Source organism: Mastomys coucha, unplaced genomic scaffold (assembly GCF_008632895.1).
Source record: "Mastomys coucha isolate ucsf_1 unplaced genomic scaffold, UCSF_Mcou_1 pScaffold22, whole genome shotgun sequence".
Taxonomy (NCBI): Eukaryota; Metazoa; Chordata; class Mammalia; order Rodentia; family Muridae; genus Mastomys; species Mastomys coucha.
In genome coordinates, this window is record NW_022196905.1 from 12,427,218 (window position 1) to 12,450,461 (window position 23,244).

Sequence of the window (23,244 nt, forward strand, 5' to 3'; positions counted from 1 at the left end):
ACACACACATATATATATTAGCATTAAAAGAACCTACAAAAAATTATAAGTCATGGAGATTGAACAACACTATAGATGATAAATGTTTCATTAAAGAAAGTAAAGTGAAAAGCAAAAAATTCTTACAATTTAATGAAGCTAAAAATGTAAGATAGTAGAACTTACGGGATATGATGAAAGAGATTCTAAAAAGGAAATTTAAAGCAGTAAATATCTACATTAATAAAACCAAAGAAGGTGGTTATTATGGTGCATGCCTTTATTCTTAGCACTCACAAGACAGAGGTGGGCAGATCTCTGTGTGTTCAAGGCCAGCTTGGTCTACATTATGAGTTCCAGAACAGCCAGAGCTACATAATGAGATCCTGCCTTGAAAACAAACAAACAAACAAACAAAACCAGAAAGCACCAAAGAAAACTTAAATAGATAATTTAATTATGTACCTCTAGGTTTTAGAGAAACAAGAACAAGCCCAGTCCCAAGTCTATATGTAGAAAGAAATAATAAAATCTTGAGGCAGAAAATGACAAAATAAAAATAAAAAGAACAATGCTAAGATACACAGTAATAAAATTGAAGATGAGAAGGGTCTCACTACAGCAGATTCCGCCACTGTACTACAGAGGACCATGAGAATATACTTTAAAGCCTATGCTTGAATAAATTAGAAAATCTAAAAGAAGTGGATCAACTTATAGACATATGTGACTTACCAAAATTAAGTCAAGAGGATATAAACAACTTAAACAGATCTATTATAAATAATGAAATTAAAACAATAATAAAAAGTCTCTCAAGGCTCAGATTGATTCACTGTTAAATTCTACCCGATTATTAAGGAAGAGCTAACACTAATATTTTCCAAACTGTAATATAGAAAGGGAAATGATGCTCCCAAACTTATTTTAAGGCCAATAGTCCCTTGAAATTAAAACCAGATAATGACACCACACACACAAGAGCAGAAATTTTTAACAAACTACTTACAGGCTAAATTCAACTGCATAGCAAAAAGGTCACTCCAAACATCATCAAGTGGGCTTCACTTCAGGGGTGAAAGGATGGTTCAACATGCAAATCAATAAGTGCACTGCATTACATTAATGGAGTCAAGAACAGAGATCACATTATTATTTCAATAGAAAACATTTGACGAAGTCCCTATCCTATTGTAATAGAAACTCCAAAGAAACAAGGGGCAGAACAAATACACCTCAACAGAAAAGAGAGTATGTACAATAAGCCTATACTTGAAATAATTCTAATGGGAAAACAGGAAGCCTTTCCTCTAAGATCTTCAATACACTCTCCTTCTGCTCTGAATCAGCAGAATGCTTAGAACCTTACCTAAAGAAATAAGAAAAGAAAAAGATACAAAAGGGATACATATAAGGAAAAAAATGAAATTTTTCTTAATTTTCAGCGCTATAGTCCTGGAATAAGAGATCCTAAATAATTTGCCAGATGACTTTAAGAGCTAATAAATACTTCCAGGAAGGTAGAAGGATACAGAATCAACATATAAAAATCACCAGCATTCCCATGTATTAACAACGAAGATGGTGAAAACCCAATAATCCCATTTACAACAGCTTCAAAATAATGCCTATGGGCAAACCCACCCAACAGAAATGATCTTTACAAAGTTGAATTTAAAATCCCAAGGAATATAACTGAAGAAGACACTAGAAGATGGAAAGGCCATCTTGGATTCGTGGATCAGAATATACAATTAATATAAACAAAATAGCTGTTACAGAAAGTGGCCTCTGATTAAATTCCAGTCACATTCTTCACAGAACTAGAAAAAAATCAATCCTATATTTCATACAGAAATACAAAAAGTACCAGACAGTGAACACTTTGCTAGACAGAAAGACTGGTGGAGTTATCATAATATCCAGCTTCAAGTTATACCTCACAAGTATAGTAACAGTGTGGTCTGTACCCTAAACAAACACAGAGATTAATAGAATAATATAGAGGACTCACAATTAAATCCACACAACAAAAAGCTTCTGAATTTTGACAATGCTAAAATATTCATGGATGGGGTTGGGGAAGACAGCTTTCTCAATAAACAGTACTGGGAAGACTGGGTATCTACATCATGAAGAATGAAAAGGGCTCCATGTCTTTCATTCTATACAAACAATTCAAAACAGATTAGACATTAATGTAAAATCAGGAACTGTTAGAATGAATAGGTAGGAGAAACTTCAAGATATAGGCAGAGATCAGGACTTTATTAATAAGACCTGTTCAGGCAAAAATAATAATAACAATAAAGTGAGCAATCATGACATTGAAAAGTTTCTGCCTAGAAAAGAAAATACCTATGCAAGTAGAGAGGTTGCCTAAAGAAGTGTGGGAAATCATTGCTACACATATATCTGACTAGAAGTTAAGATCTAGAATTATCTAGACTATATAACGTATCCCCAAACTAAACACCCTAACTTCTCCCCAAATCAGATAAATGAGCATATTCCTGGGGGTAGGATGTAAATTGTTGAAGCTACTATGGAAATCAACATGAAGGGGCTTCACAAAAACTAAAAATAGAGAAATTATATGAATAGTGTGAGGTATTTCCCTAAAGCACTCAAAGTCCACACACCACAGAGATTCCTGAACACACCCATGTTTACGATAGCATTAGTCAATCACACTAACTGAGTTAGAGAATCAGTCGACATATCTGTTATTAGATGATCAAAGAAAATTAGTTATCTACATATGTGTTAGAGTTTATTCAGTCTTACAAAAGAATGGAATTATGTCACTTACTGGGAAATGGAAATAATCATATTGGACAACCAAGGCAGACTTAGAAAGATAGATGACATAGTTTCCCTCATTTATGGATACTCTATGTTACACACACACACACACACACACACACACACACACACACACGCCAGCAAAGTACAAGAAGACTTGGCAAAGGAAGGGAACCATTACAATGGTGGAGTCTGTGGTAGGTCAGTGTTCCTAGGTCCCAGGAGGGAAGCCTGGGGACATGTGGGTGTCTAGTGAGGACAGTGATAATGCGTTATAGTCTGTGCCTTGTTTTATATCCAAAGTCTGAAAAGAGTTGGCAGTAGACTTCAACTAAAGATTTCTTCTGTTGGGTACCTAACTAAGATCACTTTCATTTTCCATCAGGTTTCTCTGAACATTTGGATCCAGGATGAATTATCCGTTGGTTGTGTTGCTGAGTTGATATCTGGTCTTTTGTGTCTGAAGAAGTGGCTGTCAACTCTTAGTTTGATGTCTTTTGTCACAGGAGGTAGAGCATCAGAAGGCTGATTTGTTCTGCTTTGCGGAGAAGGTGTAAGGGAAATCAGCTACTCAAGTGAGAGGAAACGAGACATTTCCTTATAACTCAGGCTGGGAGACTGGAAATAAAATTTTCTTATCCTGCTTCCCCAGTGGAGGTAGAATCTTTTTGGACCCACCTGAAATATAAGTGGAACCCACACACGATCTTTCTCCTTGGACATTTTTGCAAACCTCTGGAGACACAGATCATTGAAGTGTCCTCTTGGTAACCTTCTTAGTCCATCTCTGTGCTTAATAACCCTTATACAAGTATGGTTCCCTCCAGAGAAAACTTAAATCATTCATCTGCAGGTTAATTCCATTTTCTCTCTCTTCTCTTGTGAAGAGAAAAAACAGCTGTTTATATTCTTCCCAGAGTAGAATAGAGCACACCTGTGCCGGGAATGAGCCGCATCTAGCCACCCTCAGACTCTCACTATTCTGGCAAGATAGCACAGATGTGTTAGCATTGTCCAAGTGGTCTCTGAACAGTAGGAGCAACAGCTTCTGGGATCTTGCAAGAAATGCAGATTTTTAAGTCCCAGAACACACCTATTGCATCAGACTTTGTAAGTTTGGCAGTTGGTGCTTTATCAAATGCTCAAGAGGATTTTTATGTTTTGTGAAGTTTCAGAACTATTGTATGATTGATCTTATTATTAGTGATGAGAGACTAGTACCAATAGTTCTATTTCTGTATTTATGTTTGTGTGGATTGGGTATATTTATGTATTGATTTGTGTGAAGTTTTTGGCGGGTTGAAGGGTTTGTTGCTATATTCAGACTTCTGTGTAATTGAAATTTAATTAACATTAACACAGGTATCTTCTAAGCCATACAAAAAGTTTAGAATTGGCAGTATGGCTTGTATTTAAGTAATAAAAATAAAACATAAAAGAGCAGAAAAATAATGAGAAAGAGAAATTCTCTAAACAGATGACCCTACTTTCTGTTTTGTGTGCTATCACTTAGACCTTTGTTTTTAATGCAAAACAAACAGATATGTTCTCTCAGATGAAATCACATTATATGTCTGATCCTGTAATTTATGCTTTGTATTGAAAAATAGACTGTGAATGCCACCAACCAACATATAAAAATACATACAGAGAATAAGTTTTCATAGTTGGACCACTGATTGTCTATTGATTAAGTCTATGGGTTACTTTAAATTTTCTTTCTTTACTTGATTTTAAAACTGTTTCCAAAGACTGCAGCTCTACTATACAATGGATAAAGTGGTGGAGTAGACATCCACATGGTCAGTCTCCAAATGGTTGAGAACTGGCTCAGCACTATATAGAGAAGCTTTATAGAGAATTTGGGAGTTGTGTTAGCTGGGAAGTGTGTACTAGGATACTGTGTGTTGGGGAACTGTGTCTCACGTGTTACTTTTGTTTATGTGTAAACATGATTAGAGAAACTTTCTTTGAAAGTATGTTCCAGACAGGGACAGTACTGCCATTCATACAATGTATTCTAAAAGCTTAATTAATTCATTTATAATTAAGTTGATTCACATGTACATTTCCATTGGTTGGTTGGATCTGCAAACATCTTTTCAGGAGCATTGTTTGAATTTAAGATTAGTTATATTTGTGAGATATGAGAAAATGAACAGAGACCTGGGTTTGGAGCCTAACCTCATGATCATACAACTGGAAATGGTCTCTAAGATTTTAAGTTACAGTATGATTTATGTAGGAGAGTCATTACCTGAGAAGAGGTTAGAGTATCTTCTAAACTTTTAAAATATGGTGCTGTGCAATGGTAGAGCTCGCCACATTCCACTTCAAGGATTATCCTTTGTAGAAACCTTCATGACACTTGATGAAGAAGATGGGTGGGTGGATGGGGGAACACCTTCATTGAAGTAGGGGGAGGGGGGATGGGGTAGGGGGTTTCCAGGGGGCACCGGGTAAGGGGGATAACACTTGAAATGCAAGTAAAGAAAATATCCAATTAGAAAAAGAAGATGCTAAGCTTGCATTACCCTAACAGAATGAAATGTCGACATTGATATACTGCACATACAATGTCAGATGGTATTCTGGTCATCTCATCTAATTCAATGTTCCCATTACTTATTCCGACCATTATCCTCAGTTTGCAGGGGAAATGGAAGAATGGAAGGCAATTATGTACTCAGCATCACACGGGGATCAGAACTTGAATTCAACCACAGATAGCTTGACAGTGTGTCATGTACTTTCCATTGTATCATAAGACTCTTCTGGACTGTGCTCTTTTAGATCATCCAAGGCCATTGCCTTCAATCTTGGCTTGAGGTGTACAGGTTCACGTGTGGGGATTGATGGATTAGGAGCTGCAGTAACTGCCCAGATTCCCCTCCTACTTCTGACATTTAAACAACAGTAAGCTAAAAGAAAGAAAGGAAGAAAGAAAGAAAGAAAGAAAGAGGAAGAAAGAAAGAAGGAAAGAAAGAAGAGAAGGAAGAAAAGCCTAAACTTGTTAAAGAGTAATTATTTCTGAGTTAAAGTCCTTTTCTATTGTGAAAAGGTCATTTTATAAGAATTATTTCTTTACTGAGAGAAAATAGGTGTCTTGATCTGAATTTCAGTTGCTTTTAAAAATAGAAAGTTAAGTTAAAGAGGGCTGGGAAGATGCTCAGCCTTTTAGAGCACTGGCTGCTCTTCCAGAGGACCTGGGTTTGATTCTCATCACCCACATGGAAGCTCACAAAGTTTCTAATTACAGGGACCTCTGATACCCTCTTCTGGCCTTCATGGACAATGGGTATTTGCTGTGTATAGACACATATGCAGACAAACATAGATACAGATTTTTTATCTTAGAATCTTAGAAAGGTGGTTGCTAATGCAGGCTTTCACTAGAACCAGGGTGACTACATCTGCTCCTTTCCTTGCTCTTTGCGCTTTTTCTTTACCTTAGGTGTAGAAAATTGAAAAGTTGAGAAGAAAATGGGGGCATGATACTACTGAATGTAAGACAGGGAACTCCTTATAAGCACTGAGCAATGGGGAACCTTGACTTTATTGCTTACAGCCTGAGACTGTTTTTCAATGATACATATACCACACCAGGTTCTTAGGCTGCCAGGACTAGTACTACCTTGGGAAATGGTGGATGTTTTGGAAGGTGAGGCCAAATCAGGGCAGTGAATGGATGCCTTTGAAAGTTCTACTTGAAAAAAAAAAAAAGAAAGAAAGTTCTACTTGATACCACTCTCCTCTTCCCACCCACTCCTTGTCAGTAATGGGGTAAATGAATGAGATGTGTTCTATCACATACATAGAGCAGTTATAAAGTCCTACTCAAGCATACAGGCCTACCTGACCTCAGACCCAGAAGCTAGGACCCAGAATAAGTCTTCCCACCTTCAATGGGCTTTCTTGGGTATTTTGACCATTCTAGGCAGAGGTAACTAATATAACTCTCTTGTGTTAGATAAAAGAGAATAGTGAAAGACTGAGAGCAAATGGTTTGGATCCATCTTTGATGTTGATATTCTATTCAATGACATTTTCATGATGATATAGAATTTTCTAAATTTAATATTATTTTTATTATTATTATTCTTTATCTATTATTTTTCTACTTTTATTTATTTGTATCTATTATTTATTTATTTTTATTTTTTATTTATCTATCTATTGTGGTGAATCTTGTTCAACACTATCATAGGAAAATAGAAAAATAAAATCATCCTGGCTTTCCCACACATATGAACTCAATGTAGTAACTGCTTCAAATATTCCCCAAAGGAAGAGCATCTAATTCTATTTTCAACTCAAGTTGACCTGGAAATTATATATATACATATACATATGTATGTATATATAATGTATATTGTATACTTTGTATATATACACATATATATCATATATATTGTGTTGTGTATATACAGTGCATATATAATTCTGTTTTCAACTCAAATTGACCCAGAAAACTCAAACAAATTAAATATTGGAATCATAAGGATATATTAGAGGGGAAAGAGTAAGGTTTTATAACATTCCTTTTGTATGGTCAATATTTTGCAAAGAGAAGCTGTTGGAATTGTTCAACTCTATTCAGTGGAAAGAAGACAAATATAAAGCTGTAAAGTTTTCATCTTTAATGTGTAAACAACATACAGAAATACTGAGAAATATTTTCCAATTGCATATTCTTTTACTATACATTAGCAAAGACTGTTTTCATATTTTCAGCACATGAAGTAGGTTTGCTTCCTTCTCTTTCCTTGTAGAATTATTCTAAAGTTTTTATGTTAAATTGTTATATTTTTCTAGTTTTCAATTTGGAGATTACAAATCTCTTCAAATGGCAATTAAAACATATCTCTAAAAACTTATGACATGAACCATGAGCAGGGCAAAGAGGCACACACTAAAAAAAAAAAAAGAAAAAAAGAAAAAAGAAAAGTCCCAAAACTTTGGATCTTTGTGAGTTCAATACTAGTCTGGTCTACAGAGCTAGTTCTAGGACAGCCAGGGCTACACACACAGACACCCTTTCTCAAAAAGCCAAAACTTAACCCAAGCAACCAACCAAAAGAACCCATGACATATATAGTAGTTCTATATGTATGATCTCAAGGACATATGAACATGGCTAGTGGATCGTCTGTTTTATTCCATTTTCTTTTCAATAATTAAATGAAGTAGCTATAGCATAAGATGCATATAGACACACACACATACAGTGTATATATAATGCATATATATAGTGTATATATACTGTGTGTATATATACATACATATATATATACATACACACACAAACACACACACATATATATGTATATATATGTATATACATACATACATATATATATGTATATACATACATATATATATATATATATGTATATATATCTTGAGCCAGACAGGCAGATCTTAGACCAGCTTGTCTAATTTCCAGCTTGCTAATCCTCTGCTCTGGAATTGTGTACTAGGAGTGTCAGGCTGAGGAGGGGTGGGTGGCAGGGATGGTGAAGGTGGGGTGAGTGGAGTGGAGAACAGCACAGAAAGAGTGCATGGTGTTCCATGCTGCTGGTGTTTTCAGATTAAGATGGGGGATTAAGGAATTTTACTCAGCAATTTGAGATGCTTTGTTAGGACTGAGGAGATTTGAGCTGCTTTGTTCTCAAACCACATGTTAGTGAAAAAGCAAACAGGCACTTAATCCTGACAGACAGCAGAACTTGACATCAATTTGCCCCTTGGGAGGTGACCAGGAGTTCTCTACTACAGTTAAAATGGCGAGCCCTAGTTTTTGTGGAGCCTGATGCCAACATTCTATCTCATCCTGTATGTCTCAGCGGTGTGGCTGTAACTTAGATGAGGAACCAAGACTTTCTAGATATTGAAGTCTAGAATTCTTTCCAAAAGTTCCAAACAAAAAGCCTCTTAAATACAAATGGTGCACAAGGTGTCAGGTATTTAAATCAGCTTCATGCAGGTCTAATATTTGGGTCATGCCCATCCTGAAATGAAAGATAGAAAGGCTGAGATCTTTTTTTTCCCTTTGAAAATAATGGATGGTTTCCTGGAACAATAAAACCACAGGCAACAGATCAATGCTGGAGCCACACATGGCTGTGAAATGAAAATCTATTGCTGTGCGGAGTTCTGAGGGAGGTCCTACAAGTAACTAGCTATGCTTTGAGACCATGCTGTTCAAAGTCACTGGAGTGGGACAAAAGTCAACAAAGTCAATAGAAAAGAAATTGCTGGCTTCTTGAGTTGGATTTCATCCATCAGTAAACAAAGGTGTACAGCGTTCTATGCTCTGGCACAGAAACTGGAACAATATGAGTCTTCCCATCTTGAGCTAGATTCAGTCTTAATCCACTGACCTAAAACGCTCTTTTAGTAGCTTATTGATTTAGTAAACTTTGGCATGTGTAGAAAAGTCACTTTTTCAAAACCAGAGTTAAATTAGCTAACATATAAAGCACATTATAAAACAACTATTATCTTTTCTAGTTGAATATTAACCTAACCCACCTATCTTTTGTAAAGATCTGATACATTTTCATAATTTAAAAAATACCCAACAAGCTCCTTCGTTACCAATGCTAGATTGTTACAACACAATCGTAGACCAAGCCATAACTCTGTTTGGCTAGTCCTAATCCCAGCCCCTACTGCATACAGCCTAGGAAAGCCTTCTCTACACAAACATTGTAGGTGGTTTTCTCAGCTCTCCAACAGCTGAGCATTTTTGTCTTGAGTTACTACTGAGTTATTTAAAACATCTTGTTGGGATAGCAAAGCTTCTTTACACCCAAATAAAACCATGCTGATTTTCAAATGTCTGTAGACAGATGATAGAGTGTGTCATATAAGAAAACTGATGACATTTTACATTTCCAAAGAGACATGGTTGTCATTTTGAATCCTCAGTATTTTTCTCCCTGAGGTGGGGGGGATACCTTTGGTTTGACTATAGAACAAATGTATAAAGAATTTGCTTATGCTTCACTGACAATTGTCAAGACTGGATACCAGTTCCAGTATTTACCCTGTCCTTAATTGTTTGTCCTGAAAGTTGTAGGAGAGAAAGTCGAAATGTAAAATACTACAATTCATTTACAACATTTCACTAGATCATTTCATTTATGAGTACAGTCTGTGCTGACCTCTACATGACTTTTAAGTGGCACTCTCTACGTTTGTGAAGGGTACACAGGCATTTCGTGAGGATCAAACACAGGGTGACAAGAAATCAGAAGCTCAGTATTCATTCACTTAACTTGGGTATAGTAGAGCAAATTCAGGGTGACTCAAGGGACACAATGTCTTGTAAAACATATGTACTTAATATAAGGGTCATAAAACTTATTAAATTAAAAGCGAGGTTAAAAATAGGAAGAAAATTTATGCTGCTGTCTAAAGCAGCAATAATTTCCTCTTGGCCTTTCTCTTTCCAAGTGATGTAGATCTGGTCAAAAAGAGGGTATGTATGTGGGTGGGGTGGTGGTGTCAATGTATAAAAAAAAAATCTTCATTTTGCAGCAACCAATGCAGAACTCATTCAGCCACACTTTATTTAAACAGGAAAGTGATGGAGCTACACCAAGTAGAAGCAAGAAGTGTTGGTGGGCCTTCACAGTGGAGTTGGTGTTGTTCCTGAGTTCCCATACTAGTATTAGCTGGGGCAATGGAAGAATAAAGGATAAGAACTCTAGGACAAACTAAAGACATATCTTTACACTGCTTATCTGGCTACTAAGAAGCAAGCCAGTCAGTGACTAGGAGCCTGAAGAGTAGCTAGCCTAATACAATGCTTCCCCTAGCAATAAAGAAAGCACAGATTCAAAGCCAAGGGAATCCATAGTCAACTTGAAACTCCCATTTGTGCCTTACTCTTCTGCCCATGGGCCATTCCAGTGCAGACAATGATGCCATATTTTTTCACAAGAGACTTCAAGGATTTAGAGAAAGCTGGCCTCTAGTTTTTAAGCACTGAAAGTTTTGTTGTTTGTTTTTTTTTTTCACCCAGTTAAAATAATTTGAGTTCATTTGAATGTTTAATTTCAACATGGTTGCCATTTTCCTAGTTGCTCCTCTTTGGTATACTGCCTTAGGAATTTGAGAACAAAATAAATACACACTTTTCTTATCCTGTATTCAGACAGGAGTTTGCTTGGAATGCTATCTCCACACAAAAGTCTTAATTAAGACTGCAGAGAAGGGATCTGTGGCAGTTATTGATCTGTTTGCTCCTAGCCATGTGATCATTCTCCCTTTGCTCTTCTGGGTGCAGAAGGCTATCTGCCTTCAACATAGGTTTCTGCAGATGAGGTACTGCTTAGGGAGAAGACAGAGAAGGAGGAGAAGGGAGAGAAAGAGGAAGAAGAAGAGAAGGAAGAGGAAGAAGAGTATGAAGAAGAAAAAGATGAGTAAGAGAGGATGAGCTAGAGGAGGAGGAGGAAGAAGAGGATGAGGATGGCTAGCCCGTTGACTTCTTACTCTCCAACCTGCAGGAAGCTGACTCTTAAAATGACAACATTCCACTGTGGTCCCAGAACCTGCCATATGCTCTCTGTCCTCCCAGGGGCTCACAGCATTTTTCCAGACTCTTGCTATGCTCCTGGCCCCTAGATAGTTTTCACTTCTTCCTCAGCTTTATCTTTGGATCCTTGTCTTGAATCCCTCTGCTGGACCACCTGCTGTTTGGAACAGGCTTATCTAGCAGAGCTATGATTGTTAGGAAAAGGAGCCATAGGGGGAGGGGGAGGACATGTCAGACTTTGGGCCAAAATCCCTTAACATCCAAAATCTTGAAGGTGGACAGTCATAGGGAGGGTGAGTGTACTGCATTTGGAGACTTTTCTCTGTCATCTCCAGTAACAGCTGGGATGAACCCAAAGAATTCTGCCACTAATTTGTCAGGCAAGATGCGGAAATGAGGAGAATAGTTTTTGCTTCTAGCTTTTGAGTCCCTAGGCATCCAGCCACTCCTTCCCCAGCAGGCTCACACTGGCTGACCTGTTTTCATCAGGCTCTTAGTAGGGACTGGGAGATAGTGGACACGAAATGTCCATGCTTTTTCAAGCCTTTCCTTCACCAACTTTATGAAATTTAAGCACACTGTTTCTTGTGTAATTATAGGTGACATATTAGAAAAGGGGAGTACTTACACACGATGCACTCAAGCCCAATTAAGCCAGCCCCGTGCTGAATGGAGGGGCATTCCCTTCCACTAATAGGGAAGACTTTTTGAACAGAGAATAAACTTGTTAAATCAGATATGCTGTAGAGACTACAAATACACTATTATCATATAAAATGAGACTCAGCCTCATTTAATCACTTTGTTCCAGAGCATCAGAAGTCATGTTGATTCTTGTAACATTGCTGATTCCATTCTGCAAAATGGAAATAAAAATCTGACTGATGATCAACATAGTTCACTGCTTGCTCTTCTTGTCTATGAAGTCAAATTGGAGAAACTCAAGTAGTCCTCTAGATGTTTAACAAAATTCTCAAAATGCTTTAACCTATTTCTTGCAGGATTATGCTCTGCCACTGACTGGAAAGGGACATTGCCCATGCTAAGGCAAATTAGCCTACTTCAAAATACATAGAATATACAATCCATTCCAACTGGAACCACAAGTGACCTTTTGAAAATGTAAATTAAGTGATTGCAAATGCCAAGGGCTTGTTCAAGATGAAAATGTTTGGGCTTGAGACATAGTGCCACTGTTGCCTCTAGTATTAATTAGCAGACTATGAATCAAGGGTACTTGTCTTTTAATCTGGGCCACTGGAAACTCCATTGAAAAAACTCACAACTGTTGGTTTTTCCATAAATGATCAGATCTGGGTAAAGTGACTTACAAAGTTTATGGACAGTAAAGTGGGTGGGGTTAGCTAAATTAAGATCCTCAAAACATTGTAGTGCACTCACAAAAAGCCAATGAAGCAAAGTAGAAGGCTATGACATCATGCTCCTAATCTGAAGCATTTATTTAAAAAAAAAAAAATCAAAAACCAAAACCAGAAAAAAAAAAAAAACCAACACCTTTCCAGGAAACCCCTTCAACTTTCTTTGCTCAATAAAGAAGATAACAAGCTGAGCTGAACTGGAAACTCAGGAATATAAAGAAGTTTAAGCACAAGAAGAAATAAGATGTGAAGGGAGAAAGAAGCAGGTTGCACAACATCAGGTACATATTACGGTCAGACTTAAGTACAAGATACCACAGCACCAAAACCTGCCTGGGAAGCTGATATTTGATATATCAAATGCTAGCGACAAAATGTGACTTGGTCACATTATGTGCTTCAGTAATCTGGCTCAAAGAAAGCAAGCAGACACAAGTGCAGGAGAAAGCACAGGGGACTCAGAACTGAACGTCTCATTCGATTCAATACCACGTGTCATTTAAGGTCTTATCAAGGTTCCTAGATGAAGGCTTGAAAGGCTTGGCTTTGAAAGTGTGTGTGTGTGTGTGTGTGTGTGTGTGTGTGTGTGTTTGTGTGTGTGTGTGTGTGTGTGTGTGTGTAGAAAGGGCAGTATAACATGAATCGTGTAATAATGTTGGATATTTATTTCTCAATTATGAATCTGTATGTGGGTATAAGCATGTGAATGTAGGAGCCCATGGAGGCCCAAGTGTTGGGCCACTGGGTGTTGGAGTTACAGGCTGTTGTAAGCTGCTAATGTGGCTGCTGGAAACTGAGCTCAGGTCCTCTGAAAGAGCAGTTAGCCATGCTCTTCCCTTTCCAAGCCATCTCGCTAGCCCTGAAAACTACTATTTTTGTTTTTATTGATCAAACCAGTGATTAAAAGTTAAGGTTTTGTTTTTTTATTATCTTTAAACCTAGTTAAAAGGTATTCTTGCTTTTCTGGAGTCATTTTTACAACTTACTTAAAGTACTTGGTAAATTAAAAAAACAAAACAGAACAAAAACCATCCCTTCAAATTTTAGATGAGTTCACAGATTCGACATGACAATATCACTTTAGATAGAGGATTTTCCCCCCTCTAGTTTGCATAGCAATTAAAGGTTGCTGCAGAGTTCTTAAGTGATAGGTAAATAGTTGGGTTTTAAGACAGTGTAATTTTGGTTTTAGAAAAGTTGTAAACAACGTCTAGAAGTGAGGGATAGATCCTTATTAAGATGACGGAAAGAGAAACAAAGGCACAAGCTGGCTTTATAGACATAGAACCTGGGGATCAGGCCTGTGAGCATCAGGCCTGCGAGCATCCGTTCTGCTACACATTTCCTGTTCCAGGCCCTGTGATAGAACTGTGCCATAAGAGACAGAGGACTTTGTTAAATTGCAAATGAAAAATACCTCAAGCTCTCCATGGAAATATATTCCCTGAGAGAGTCCACACATTATTTCTGCTAAGTTATGGTAGCTCTCATTTCCCGTAACTATCAGAGAAAACTTAATTCAGCTCACACCACATCACTTCACAATTGTAGAGCTCTCTTAATCAACCTTTGTATCAGCCACAAATGTGCAGTATGACCTAATTTGAAAATGTCTCAAAGTGCTGACTCAAACTGTTAGTGAATAAAGGCTAGTCATTACCATTATGACACTAATGTGATGCAGAATAAAATTGAGTTGCATCAGCTGAACATTAGTTTGCAAAAATATTAGTTATTGAATCTACTTTCTGTTCATATTTTACTTAAGCATATATACACACATATGTACAGAGTTCTTTATTTTGTTTTTTTTTGAGACAGTCTTGCAACAACAACAACAAAAATAAGTGCAGAGAAAGAAAGTCACATTCTAGAACTGAAAAATACAGTCAATTAAAGGCAGATCACATGTATTTATACATCTCATTCTCCTTCCCCTTCTTTAAGAAGAAAATGTGTTGGTGGATTCTTATGTTTTTGGATGTAAGCTTAGCCTTTAATGGCTGAGCCATCTCTCTATCCCATGTTGGTGAATTTATGAGAATATATGTACACATGTAAGCAATAACATATGAAGATTATCATCATGCCTAATGGTGCCAGATTCCAGGATTTTTAAGCAGCTATAATACTTACTATAATAGTTAGTTAGTTCTTTGCATTACTAAAAACAAAACAAAACAAAATCGAAAAAACAAAAACAGAAACAAAACAACAAAAAAAAAACCAAAACCCCTCCAGCTTCATGTTTTGGAAATCCTATTTGGGGTTTCTTTCTTTTATGGACTCTGTCCTACATCCTTAACTTTTTTGTTTTGTTTTGTTTTGACCAAGAAATACTCTTCTCAAGCTTTAGTCATTAGTTGTGTTGAACAACAAAAAAAAGCATTTAACCTCACCCCTTACTGGACTTGTTTGAAGAAACTCAGTGTAAGTTACCTGTTTTGGTGTGTGTGGTTCGGATATTGAAGGGTAAAACTCACAAGTACTTTCTATGCAACACTTAGACGATCTAGAGTACCAACTTCAAACTCTACCCTTCAATTTAGTAATTGAAAACAAATGAGAGGGAATGATTTTGAGTTTGAGAAATTATCTCCATGCTCAATCAGTATTGTTTCCTTGTGGCCTGGTTTAACAAATCAAGTTTGAAAGTACACAAGAGATAAGTTGTTCTTATCAAGGACAAGAAAGAAATTTTGGCTATGAAAACCTACCCAAGCTGCTTTAGGTCATGACAATCCACTGGCACACAGGTTCACTCATAAATGTGGATGAAAGGCAGATGCTGACAAATGTGTTCACCAGTATTTTTAGAAATACAGTTAAAATATTACAGCAAGAAGTGTAGAAATACTCTACTTTGAGATAGCCTTAGAATATTAGTCTATTTTGCAATACAAAATGTATAGCTTGGACTATTCCTATGACTTTTTAGTTTTCATAATAAGACAATTCATAGTTTAAAAAAGTTTTAATGGTTTCAAATCAGGCTTGCTGAAGGCAGTATTCAGAAGCACTGCTGTTCATTCGGGTGTGCTCTGACACGTATTCTATCTACCTTAAGGATGAGGATCACCCTTTGTAGCTAAATACCATACTTCTTCTTCTTTTTTTTTTAAAGGTGTGTGTGTGGAGGAAGGTATTTTGGTGTGATTGCTGCAAACGGATTGCCAGTCTCTTAACAGTTCATCATTCTTAATGGATGGAAGTAGAGCAGTGCTCTTCTGAGAAAAATCTCTCTTGTAGATTTTACTTCGTCCATGCCAGAACAAATTGTGTGCTAAGTTGGAATAATTCTGAAATATAAGACACCTCCATGATGGTCCTTGTAGGGCCAAGGAGCTGACATCCCTCTTTGGAAGACAAAAGAGAATGGCCCTTGCCCTACTAATTGATGATTTACTGTGCTTTTCCCTTGGGGCCACAACCGATGATCTGTAAGCATGTTGAATTTTGAGGCAAATACTAAATATAATCAATATATAAAAATTTAAAAAAGAGAGGAAAACATGCAATGAAAATTTATGACCTTAAACATTCTTTCGGGTCAAGCAATTTATCAAATTCTCTCACTTTCTGGTTTCAATTACACAGCCGTTGTGGAAGGAAGTTATTTAGCGGGTTCATTTGCCTCAGTGGGGAATGCAGGACTTTGGCCGAACGCTTCACCTTCACTACAGTTCATTTGAGCCTTAGAACAAATACTAATCATCACTCTTTGGGCAAAAAGAATCTGCATGGGTGTGGCCAGTTGGAATGGGGTTTCTGTTCAGGGAAACGGTTGTCGGCAATGGCTGTGGTAGAGTGACGATAAATCCCATTTTATTGCTGAAAAATTCCAGCTTCTCTCCATGCCTGACAGCTCTCCACAGTTTCATACCCATTTGGGCAATTTCTGCACCATGTCCATCTGGTTCTCATTACCTCTCAACCTGCCTATGTCTGATCTAGAAAAAAAAAGTGTAGGTCAGAAATGGGAGGGGTGTGGCAAAAGTGATGGACAAAACAGAAAGCTGGTGTCGGGCTGTGGGGTCAGGGTGGAGGTGAGGGAGCAGCAGGGGTGAGGGGCTGCCAACTGAGGCTGTGGCAGCCACAAGAAGGGCGAAGTAGTTGTGGAAATGAAAGACTGGCAATGACGGAGCCACCTCGGGCTTAGGCTTTAAAAGACACCTGTTTTAGGTTGGAGGGGAGAGAAAGAGAATATTGGTGGGCGCCAGCCAGATGACCAACCTCAGAGCCTATCGGCTGTTCATAAGACTTTGAAGCCTATATACAATGTTATCAGGCTGCTACATATAAGAGCCAAACTGTGCTCTTGGAGGTTGAATTTTGACAAAAACAAACAAAACAAACAACAAAAACCACACTGTGTTTTGAAGAAGGAGCTCGTTTATATTCATTTTCTCCTAAGAGGATTAATATTGAAACATTAATGTGTCCTAGCTAGGTCATTAAGGACATTTTATTTTATGATGTAACAGGGCTGGCTAAAGGTCCCGTTTCTAACTCTACATATGATACTTCTCAGAACTGCAGGGTGTCTATAGCTTCCAAAACCTTCCCTCCTTTCTCAGCCTGAAACTCTATTGATCATAATTACTTAGATCTAAAATCATCTACAGCAATTAGCCAGGTCACTATATGATGCCTCTTGGGGATAAAATAGAAAATGTATACAACGAGTGTTTAATGAAGGTATACACACATGATAACCCTACTTAAATATTACCTTGCATTAGACTAAGATGAAATGATACAATTATACACTTAAAGTTTATGTGCTATCACTTTTCTTTTGAATATTATAATTAATACAATGTATAGTTACTTCTAAGCAAAGATTGTGACAGTGTAATGAAGTATAAATAATGAAGATCTGAGAACCTTTCTTAAAAACTAGAATCAGACAAGTGGATTTGCAGGTGGGAATTGTTTGACCATCCGACATGAACTCAAATTCTGTATGGGAATGTCCTAAGGCCAGTCCAGAGCATCGTCACCTTTCACAGGTGGGGTCACCCGTAGAACCTGTGTTTAGAGGGACCAGATGTCATAGTGCCTCTGTTGCTCAGAGTTCACCTTTGCCACAAATCACTGCTCTGAATATTTGCTTTTTCTGTAAATTAATTTGATTCTAAAAATGAAATGTTGTTAAATTTTAGTTACTAGTCTGCAAACTTTAGGCAAGAAATACTGGGTTCCAATATTTGAGGTTTATTTCTAAATTGTTCAAGACAAGAGGGTGTTTTCTGAAACACATTTGAAATTGTGAGTGGATATTTAATTGGTCAAAGTAACTGTTTATACGATTTTAAAAACAGCTTAACAGTTTGGGCTGTAATAAACTTCAAGTGGCCAGAAATGGCCAGAAATTAGTGTTCTTTGGCAATTTCAAAGTGGCTTTTTCAGTCTGCACAGCCAATACTATTGCACACACTTTCATGTGGACACGGTTCAAGGCATAGACCTTTATTCTGCAACATACACATGCCTTTCAAGTCTGCCATCTCCTAATTTAAAATAAACTTCCATTATACTCTGCTTTCCTGAGATATGCACATTATTAATAATGTGACCACTTAAATTTAAATGACATTTGTTTCTTTAAAAAAAACATAATGAATTAATGGCGCAGGGGAGGGTGGGTGACAACTTGACACTCAATGGTGGGGTGCTTATCCCCTTGTGCACAGACTTCAGTGTGCTGTAAAAGCAAGGAGACATAAAGGGACAGATAATTCCAACAGCTCTTAAGGGACTTGTGCTGTGTGGGTGAAGGTGTTCAGGAGGCTACTGAGATATTTATAAAATAAATAATTTTCATTTACCTTCTGCCTCCATAAACCTGCAAGGCCTACAAACGGACTGAGAGCAGATTTAGACTGGATAGTTCAGCATCCCAAGGGTTAATGGCATTATAGCTTCAAAAGAGCCCATTGGCTCCCCCTCAAGGATGCCCTGCAGTGGTTGTGAGAGTCATCAGATGAAGTTAGCCTTCTCAGCTAGCCTTTAGATTTGTCTGTTAACAGTAGAAATGCTATAATAAATCGGTAACATATGTTGCCAGGCAGGGAAAAGTAGTAGAAAAGAGCCTGGGAGACCCAAACCAAGTACCATGTGAAAGAATTCAAATTTCAGTCTATGCGCTGCTAATTACCATCTGAAAAGTAATTTGAAAGTGTTGTTACTTACTTATACTCTTCCTCATTTTTCTTCTTTCTTTCTTTCTTTCTTTTTTTTTTTTCTCTTCAGATTGCTTTCTTACCCAAATTATCTCCGTGATTGCCTGTCCTGCAGCTTTGGGGTAAGTCCCAGTTTCCCACAACCCTAAGGGAGAATAAATCATGCAAAACATAAAGAATACCAAAAAGACTTATGAGTCCTGATGTGTGCGTTTTGTAAAATATACATGGGTGTGTTGGGGAGTGAGTGCTGAAATGAAGAGAAGGGGCTTACTTTAGCAAGTATCAAATGCGTGTGAAAGTGTGCACATGCAAATGAGGTCCCCCTCCCCAGGAAAGCCACCCTAGAGTGGAAATGACAAAACTTGGAACACACATTATCAATTATTTTCACTAAGCATTTAAGATATAGAAAACAAAATCTGCTTTGGGAATTGACTGATTTTTTTTTTTTTAGCTTTTTTATTGAGACATTGTTTGAAAAATGGCATGACGTAAATAGTTTTACAAAGCAACAATATGATCAATCTCTAAACTAGAGTATAAATCTAAGCTTTCATTAACTGCTGGTAGCCAGTTTAAATTGTGGTCTTGTACATAGTGCCCATCTATCTATGTATGTCTATGTTATATTAAAAACCTTTAAATGGCTTTGTAATATCAGCTACATCTAGCTATTATAATAATTAATGGTACTATTTTATAAATCAATACATGTATTCTTGATAAATTCATATCCAGTTAATGGTGTAATTTAAATAAAAAATTAATGTAATAAAAGACATACAGAAATAGGCAGGAAATCTTTAAAGGTTAAGAGCCAAATTTGTCTAAATTCATTTGTAACCTGTTTTGGAAAAGTTTATATTTAAAATCAGCAGAGTTTTTACCTTGTTTCTGTAGAGTTAATCTTGCCATTTCTAGAGTGGTTTCTAGAATTGAATTTGTAATACATTTTCTTTTTTAGCAATTAAGTTTTAAGCACAGTTAGAATATGACAAATATCTTCCTGCTGCTTTCTGTTTTGTGATTGCTAAATATTCTTCAGAAAAATAGGACAAAACAAATTGTAAGCCTTAGCCAGTATTTTAATTTTTTAATACACAAAATGAATGTAAATGTCTTTTAAAAATATAAATGAACTGTCTGGAAAGCCCCAGAATTATACACACAGTTTATTTAAGGGGACGAAGGACTGATCAATTTGGTGAATTTTAATGTGTGTGAGTCCTGCATTTTCTCTGCTTTTTCTTGGAATAAATGTCCCAAGGATTTAGAAAAAAACAGAAAGTGCCTGGGAGCGTCCAGAATGCATTTCCACACAGCACATGGGTAAAGAAACATGTCAGATTAGAAGAATACATTATTGTTTAATTTTAAAAGATACACATGAAAGAGATATTAAAGAATGACCAGGTTTAAAACAAACAACAGGAGGTTGCATACTGCCAAATACAGCACCAAATCTTTCTGAATAAAACTTCCTCCAGTGTACAGGGTGAACACCTCACCAAAGCAGGGCTTTCAGAATCCCTCTGTCCAGGCTGCCCTGCTATCCTCTCTGGGGGAGCAGCGGAAACCATCCTGTAATCCTCTGAGTGCTTTCTGACATTTTTCTTTTTTTTTTTTAAACATTTCTCAGCTTTATTTAGAGGAGCAAAAGGGACATGTGCAGTTGCCTTTGACACTGACGGGTGTTTCAAAATGGAAGGGGGTGGGGGAGGATCCTCAGCCAGTCACTTCATCCACACGCTACAGGAACAATTGATATTTGCTAAAAGTTTACATTTGCAATGAAGCTGCATTTTAAGAAATTCTTCTTAAGACAGATGCTGTTTGATGGAGGGAAAGGAAACTACGTGATGGTGGTTCCACATTACTGTGCGCTCAAGTCCAAGCATTTAAAATGTATTGTGTTTTTCAAGGGAACCTGCAGCAAAATCACTCCTAAGAGGCTTAATTTAGGTTTTATAGAAGGAGCATAAAAAAGACTGGGTTATAGCAACATGCTGAAATATGGGGTACGTTTTAAATATCTTCATTTAAAAACGTATGTTTATTTTCCCTCCTGGGAACACTAAGGGTAGGTCTCCACAGAAAGCAAGGACATGTGACATTCTTAAAAAATTATCTCTTGAAAGGATCACATTCCAGGACAGGTTTGGGCATTTTTATTAGTCCAGATAAGCTCTTAATTATGTCACTGCTTCCACTTGTTAATCAGGGACATTCAACACAGTTAACCACAAAGTCGGTGCCTTTAGGAGACTCCATTATTACTAAAGATCAGAAGCACATTTTATTGCTGTCATTGTATTATTACATATGTGATTAGCACTGCTCCAAACCTCTCTGCTTGCTTTAAATACATACCACCTAAGAAAGTGCCAAAGCTGCTTCCCAGTGTCATTACTTCAAGCTGTGCAACCCCCATAAAGCTTTAAGGAACAGATCACTTTCCTTCTGTCTGCCCATGCCCCTCACAGCTCCTATTCGGATCAATTTGAGATTTCTTCTGCAGCCGCCAGGGCTGAGAGCAAGGTGTAAGTGGAGTAAATAAAATCACCGTTGCTTTATCAACCCTCCTAGGTAGTTTTTCTGCCAGCCAGCCTGCGCTGTTAAGACCCATAAAGTTATGCAATAGCGACGACTTCCTCCAAGGTTCTCTAATCAGATAATGGCTGATGTAGGAAGAGAAGAGCCCAAGGCGGTGTGGCTGGCACTTAACACTGCGGTTGGTCATTACTTGTCTGGTAGAGACCAATAAACAACTGATTACTATCCTCTAAGAAGCCAATATTCAACATCCGCCCCACTCCCTTTTTCCCTTTTCTTCTGGACTTCATTTTGCAGCAAGTATTTGTCAAAAAGATCAATGAAAAATAGGCTCCTAGTCACCTTAAAAATAAGAATTTTGCTAGCTTGTAACATTGCCTTTTATGGAAAGGTGTGATTCTGTTTCTCTCTCTCTCTCTCTCTCTCTCTCTCTCTCTCTCTCTCTCTCTCTCTCTCTCTCTCTCTCTCTCTCTCTCTCTCTCTCCTTTCTTTTATTTTTCCCCAAGAACAAAGCTTACAGTCCATTTGTTTCAGCCATGGACACACCCAGACTTAACCCCCCCCCTCCAACCCCTTCCTCTCTGATGACAGGCTCACCCCACCCACTGCAACCAAGAGGGTTTAAAATGCAAATATTTATATTTGAGCTCAGGCAATAACAGAGCTATTTTGCTTCCTTTATAAGTCTGTGATAATTGATGCCTCATATCTGAGACTGTGTTTCATTTATCTCCTTACACATGAAGATAGTATATAAATACAAGGTAATTTACAGAAAGGAACTGGACATTTGAGATAATAATCCTAAATTTGACTGTTTGACTCCATAATATTTCAAAGCTGGAAGCGTCAACGATGCAGAATTCTAAACTTTTAAAGAAAACTTGACTGCAGCTGGAAAATTCTTACATTTCACAAAGCTTTCTGAACTTGGATGCTGTGTAGATCAAAACTGAGTAAGAGAGATTAGGAAGGAACACAAAAGAAAAAAATAACAAATTTTACATATTTTCACATATTTGAAACCAATGCACTCAACCATGTATTTAGAATTCTCGTTATAATTTTGCCTTTATATTTGAAATTAATTTCTTATTAGCCAATGCAAACTACAAAATGGCAAGTCTTACAATGTCTCTCCTTCTCTGGCATCCATCCTCTTTCCAGAATGAACAGAGGTATGTACATAAGCACTGGACCTTGATTTCACAGCCTCATCCAAAGCCAGGCAATTCTTGAGGCAAACAAACAAAGGGGTGTGAGTGATTTCATTTATTTTGATAATCCTCTGTCTGCACAGGGGCACTTTGCTGTCTTTGTCAAAGTGAATGACAACAATTTGGCCAACTCTCTCTGAGCTGCACTCAACAGTGACAGGCAAATTATCAGAGGCCCTGCACTTCTTATTATCAGAGGAGAAGCCATCAGGGGGACGCACAGAGGAGGCCTCTCCCTTGTCACTATTTGTCAGTGGGACAAGGGCCACTGCTATGGGTAGCTGACAGGTAATTTCAACAATAACAATTACTCCTATTACTGGCGTCATAAACAATTCGTCCAAGGCATGACAATAGCAAAGCTTTATAATTCAATGCCATATAAATAAATGTCAGCAGGTAACAAGTAATTTAGCTCCAATCAAGCTTTCACCCCAGCATTAATATTGTTATTGCAAGAAAATGGAAAATTGAAAAAAATTCAATATGTTAATGAATTAAGATTGGTTCAAAGGCTACAGAAGAGAAGTTGAAAAGGGAAGCCCAAATTATTATCGTGTCATATTTGGTGGCAACCT